This window comes from Halichoerus grypus, chromosome 5 (assembly GCF_964656455.1).
Source record: "Halichoerus grypus chromosome 5, mHalGry1.hap1.1, whole genome shotgun sequence".
Lineage (NCBI taxonomy): Eukaryota > Metazoa > Chordata > Mammalia > Carnivora > Phocidae > Halichoerus > Halichoerus grypus.
This window is the reverse complement of record NC_135716.1, coordinates 34,058,631-34,064,630: the sequence shown is the minus strand read 5'-3', so window position 1 is coordinate 34,064,630 and position 6,000 is coordinate 34,058,631.

Genomic DNA, 6,000 nt, shown 5'->3' with positions numbered 1-6,000 from the left:
TATTTTACATTTTAACCTAAATATACACATATTTACATATATATCTAAAAAGTTTCAGGGCGCCTGAGTTGCTCAGTAGGTTAAGCGTCCAACTCTTGGTTTCGGCTTGGGTCATAATCTCAGGATTGTGGGATCAAGCCCCACATTGGGCTCTATGCTAGGAGTGGAGCCTGCTTGAGATTCTCTCTCTGCCCCCTCCCAGAAAAGGTTTCATGAAATAGTACCCATACTATAATGTATGCACTCTGATTTTTAAAATTCTATTCTTATATATTAAAAAATTGAACCAGAGGTCCATGAGAAGTAGGGGAGGGATGAATGGATGGAGTACAGAGCACTTTTAGGGCACTGAGACTATTCTGTATAATATGATAGTGATGGGCACATGACATAATGCATTTGTCAAAACCCATAGAATGTACAACACAAATAGTGAACCCTAATATAAACTATGGACTTTAGTTAATAACCATGTATCAATATTGGTTCAGCAGTTGTAACAGATTTATCTTCTGTGCAATTTTTATATTAACCAAAATATGCTCTGAAGAATGAAGTCTATTAAAAATACTTTTTTAAAAATAAAATTAAATTAAAGGTTGGTTGTAGCCTGTAATATCAATTTCACTACTCACTAATGGCTCGCCCTCCACAATTTGAAAACATGTGGCCTAGAGAGAGTGCTCTGGCTTTCTAACCGGTTCGGTCAGTCCATAGAGCTTGGCCTTAGACAAACCACATGATACTGTGTCTCACCCTTCTCATCTGAAGAATGAGGCATTTGATCAGATAAACGCCAAGATTCTTCCCAGCTCCAAAATACTGTAAGTATAAATTCTCATTTTAAAATGTCTCGGAATGAAAGAAAAGTTTATTAAGCATAAATTGTATATATATATATGCTATTTAGGCCAACTCTATTTTTATAGGCATCTCATGGGCACTCTTATCTCTCCTATTTAAAATAAATAAAATGAGGGGCACCTGCATGGCTCAGTCGGTTAAGAGTAACTCTTGGTTTTGGCTCAGGTCATGATCTAATGGGTAGGGAGATCAAGACGCACAGGTGGGGCTCTGTGCTCAGTGGGGGGTCTGCCTGAGATTTTTCTCTCTCTCTCCCTCTGCCCCTCCCCCCACTCACGCATGAGCTCGCACACGCAATTTCTTTCTCTCAAATCAATCAATCAATAGAATGAAAAGTTATAGTTTCTGAGCAAACCATATATAATTACATTTCTCTCTGGGTTCCTGATTCAGGAACCTGTGGAAGAAGCAAATAAAGGGCATTTGAAAATGATGCAAATGGTATTTCCTGCCCTACTACCATGGTCTGGCAAGAGCTCACCTGAGCTCAGTTCTCATTGGCTCCATTTGATGTTTGCCAAGAGCCTACTGTGGGCCAGGCCCTATGCTGGGGGGTGAGCCCCAGTTGTCCCACCTCCTGTAGCTGGGGTCAGGACATGAAATTAGGCTACCTCATCTCAGATCCTTCTTGCTTTCCTTACCCTGGCCACCTTGGGGAAGACAGCAAGCTGGGAAGAATGTGTGTAGGCTCCAGCTCAGGCAGACCAGGAGTGAATCCCAGTGCTCAGTGCTGCATCTCAACAGCCGTTGAACCCTAGGTAAGCTATCTAACCACCCCCTTCAGTGTTCTCAAGTGAAAATGGGGTAATAAAACCCCATCTCATAGGACTTTCTGAGGATGGAATAGGGAATGGAGCTGATATCCTGGTCCTGCACAATACTGCAAAGCAGATGAACACCTTGGAACACCTTTCCCACTTTTCACGTTTGCTCTGTACGCTTTGCACCTCACCCCCACTTTCTGCAACCAATGATGTGATAGCCCCTTCCCAAACACCTAGTGCTTCCCCCACCCATTTGATTTATTTGCTTTATTTTCAAAGAACAGGTGACCCTAAGTGAGTGTGGAACAAATCACCTTGTGTGTTTCCCCTCCTATGCCACAAAGTCCCTGTACAGGAACCCAACTGACATTGAACTTTAGAAGCAGCCTAGAGAGGGAGAAGTATATCACAATAAGGTGGCAGCTCTCTGGGAGGTGCAGTTCCAATCTTCCAGCTTGGTTTGAGTGGGACTGCTTTGAGGTTGATGTATGACTAATAATGATGATAGCATCTCAGTTCTTATTTAATGGAAGTCTATAATAGCTGGACATGTGCTAAACAGTGTACACAAATATCTCTATGTCTCACACCCATCTTGCAAGACTAGGTTTTCCCTTTTACAGATGCAGAAATTGAGTCTCAGATTCACTTATTCAGGGGAAAAAATTTTTTTTTAAGATTGTATTTATTTGAGAGAGAGAGAGCAGGAATGAGGGGAAGAGGGAAAGGGAGAAGCAGACTCCCCACTGAGCAAGGAGCCCAACTCGTGGCTTGATCCCAGGACCCTGAGATCCTGACCTGAGCCGAAGGCAGATGTACCAACTGAGCCACCCAGGCGCCCCCAGGGAAAATTTTTAATGAATGCTTACTATGTGACAAACATGAGATTAGACACTGGGGATAGAAAGCTGAGTAACATGTAGTCCTTGCCGTTAGGAAACTGATGGTCTGGTGTAGAATCTCGCAGATCAACAGACAATTGCCATCCTGGAGTCAACCCACGGAAGGTCAGAAAACTCAGAGGGTGGCACCTGACCAGACTGGGGTTGGCAGGAAAGGTGAGGATGGAAGCCTCTGGTCCTTTCTTAAGCCCAGTTGATCTGAAGTCTCTCCCCTCTTTCATCCCCTTTCCCCCTGCCCTCGTTGCCCCCCACCAAAGGAACAAACCTAGAGCAATACCCTGAAGTCCCATAAGGACTCTTCTGTACCTTGGACTAGTGAATACAAGGGCCCAGGGACTGTGTGTATGTTAACGGGAGTCCCCCAGAGAGAACGTGTACTAAAACTAGGAGGACCAGCTAGTTTATGCCCAAACCAAGAAACTTTTGAGAATGAAAGGGACCCTGTTAACAAGTATGCTCGGATAACAGGTGTAAACTGGGTGTGTCCTAGCAACCTGGAACACAGGTTTAGGTTAAATACAACCTAAAAGAATGCCTATAATGAAGAGGAGCTCAGGCTGGAAGGTTGATCAGTGGGGAAGATATTTGGGATGGTAGTTCCTAGATGTTCCTTGAGCCTTTCCACTAAGCAGTGACATGGGCCCGAGTTTTGGGTCTGTTTCCCTAAGCTCAGGGCGGCACTGCCTGACTGCGGGTGTGGGGGTAGGGCGTGATTGCTTTAGCAACAATCACAGAAGTCCCTGGGGAGTAGTTACCAGGGTGAGGGTACCAGCCAGGGGAATACCCAAGAAAGAGCAGCCCCCAGCAGGGAGCCCCCCCACACACACACTGGTAATGGGAATCCAGCAATCCCACTGATTGGCAGTGTGAGCCAAACCCACGTCGGGCCTTGCTGATGCATGGCTGGGCTGAAGAAAGAGCTCATTGAATTGTTCATGGAAAAGAGCGGTGCACAGGAGGCCAGGGCTGGAGAATGCGGCTGCCTCAAGCACAGTGCTTGGCAGGACATCAGGGCTGAAAGGTACAGTAAAGGCCTCCCAGAATCGCTTCTCAGGGCAGGGTTTTGCGTCACAAGCTGGCCATGGCAGGGACAGAAGGGATCTCACAGGTCTGGTCTGTTTGTGATTTGCTTTTGCTGAAGGTGTCAGAGGGTGTTTGCACTGCGGCTTAGCCTTCGTGTGAAAGAGAAAACCCAGACCTGGGTGAGCCAGAGACACCTGAAGCCTGAGAGGCAAGGCCATGCCCCGGGGCTTTGTCAGCAGCTCCCTGCTTCTTGCTTCCTAGAAGCTACCCGCAGAACCTGGAGCCAGAGACCTTGGCGGCCAGATAACTTGGATCTAATCCTCTGATCTAATCATGGCTCCATGGCCTCTGATCTGGTTGGACAAGGTCACAGTGATAAAATGCAATTCTCTACATGCCTGGCCCTGCTTTCATCACTTGGTGTCTCTTCTCACTCTTCACAGCAACTCCAGGCACTATTACTGTCCCCATTTGACAGGTGAGGAAACTGAGGCATGGGATAGTCGGGGAGTTTGCTTAAGGTCACACGGCCAGGTAGTGGTGGAGTGAGGATTTGAACCTCACCGTGTGACTCTAGGAACTGAGCATTGGGCCGCTATCCTACACTGATTCGTGAACTGTAACATGGGGGTAAATGTGATGCCTCCTTCCTCCGGCATCGTGATATTCAAGTGGGATAATCCGTTTACAGCGTGGGCACGGCGCGTGCGTGCAAAGCAGTGTGAGCTACTGTTGGTGTCTCTGCAGGCCTGCTGCTCTGCTGCTTCTCAGCCCCCTTCACACAACCTTCTGAGTGAACTTCACAAGACTGCAGCTTCTTGGGTTAGGACACGTTGTCCGTTCAGCATGTGTGGAGAGGCCGGGGAGCCAAGATCAAAAACCCTGTGGCATCACTGGGGATTCTCTGCTCACCTAAACAGTATTCCAGGACTCCTTCAAGGAGTGAGGGTTATGTTTACCCCTCCAAGCAACAAGTTTAGAGATTCTTCTATAACTTTGCTTAACTGTTAAAAAAAAAAATCTCCATAGCAATAACAACCACCCTCCTGGTTTTGTTTTTTCTGGGCTCCCATGCACACACAGAAAAACAAAGAGAACAGATCAAGTAGCACCACTTATGTCCAAGGCTCCCGTGTATAAGGGAAGGACAGCTTTTTCCTTCTTGGGCAGGGGCAGCTTTGTAGAGGCGGGGGTGGGGTGGGGTGGGGGTGGGTTTCCCACCATCCTGGTACCTCCCTCCAATTCCAAAGCGGAGGTGAAACTGAGGGGCCCAAGAGAAGCCCCAGGGAGACTCCAGGTCTGGCTTCCCTGCATACCAAAGGGATTCTTGCATCTCCTCTCAAGGGAGGCGAACCCTCGATGCAGCCCAGCCCTTCTGTGGGGAGAAGTTCCTGCTCACCCACCTCATCAAGAAGGAACCTAGGAGCTTGTAGATGAGACTCTGGGGTTCCTTTTTTGATTTTTGTTTCCTTTTCCAGTCCTTTGGGGCTCAGATGTGTGTTGTCTGGTCAGGCCCAGGGACCTCATCTGCTCACACTTACCCACGGGGTTTTAGCCACTCCGGTGTTCACGTCAGCACTCCAGAACACTCCGGGTGCTCCAGACCCCTGTGGGAGGGACGGAGCAGAGAGGGCTGGGACAAGGGGGCCACTTCTGAGATCGCCCCAAGAGACCTGCCAAGAGTTGGTGGGCGTGAGGATTAAAGACAAGAAAAGAGTCTATAAGCCAGTGACTCAAGACTTCTCTGGCTGTTTCGGGACAGCTCTGTTCAGAGGCACTGACTACTAGAGGATTCTGTGCAAGGTTGGAAAACTGTGCCACCGCTTGCGGGTCCCATCATCTCGACTTCCATTTTCAAGCTCTGCAGGGACTGATAGAGCTGATGTGCTTTCCCTCCAGAAGTGTCCACAGAGGAGAAGAAGGAACTAGGAAAGATGAGGGGAAAGGGAGAGGAGGAGAAAAACCAATTGCAAGGATTCTCTTAGGAGATTTTTCAGGGAAAGTTAATCTGCACCCCCCCAAAAATCACAAGTTTTGTCTTTAGAGCAGATAATGATATCTGTGTGTGTATAATTACAGCCCCACTTAGAAATGCCACAGGGAACTTTGTGTTTGCCTAGATCCCCTGTTTCCCTTTCATTCACCCTAAAGCTCTAGTCTGGACTGCACAAAGGCAACAGGGAAGGACTACGGAGTCTCTACAGCCATGTTACTTCAAGTTTCTTTCACGAAGCCAGGAGGATGGAACCTGATACTTCCTGGTAGGAAGAAGGACCTCTGGGGGGCCTTGGGGCCCCAAGGGCGGCAGCCCCAGGGAACTCCAGAATGATCTGGTTCCCTGAAATGCCTGTCTTAGAAGCTTGCTTTCAGCAAAGAAAGGCTGGATTTGGCCAAGAGATAAGCAGGGGCACGTTTGACCTTTCTGTGTCCTTCATTTGATATTAATA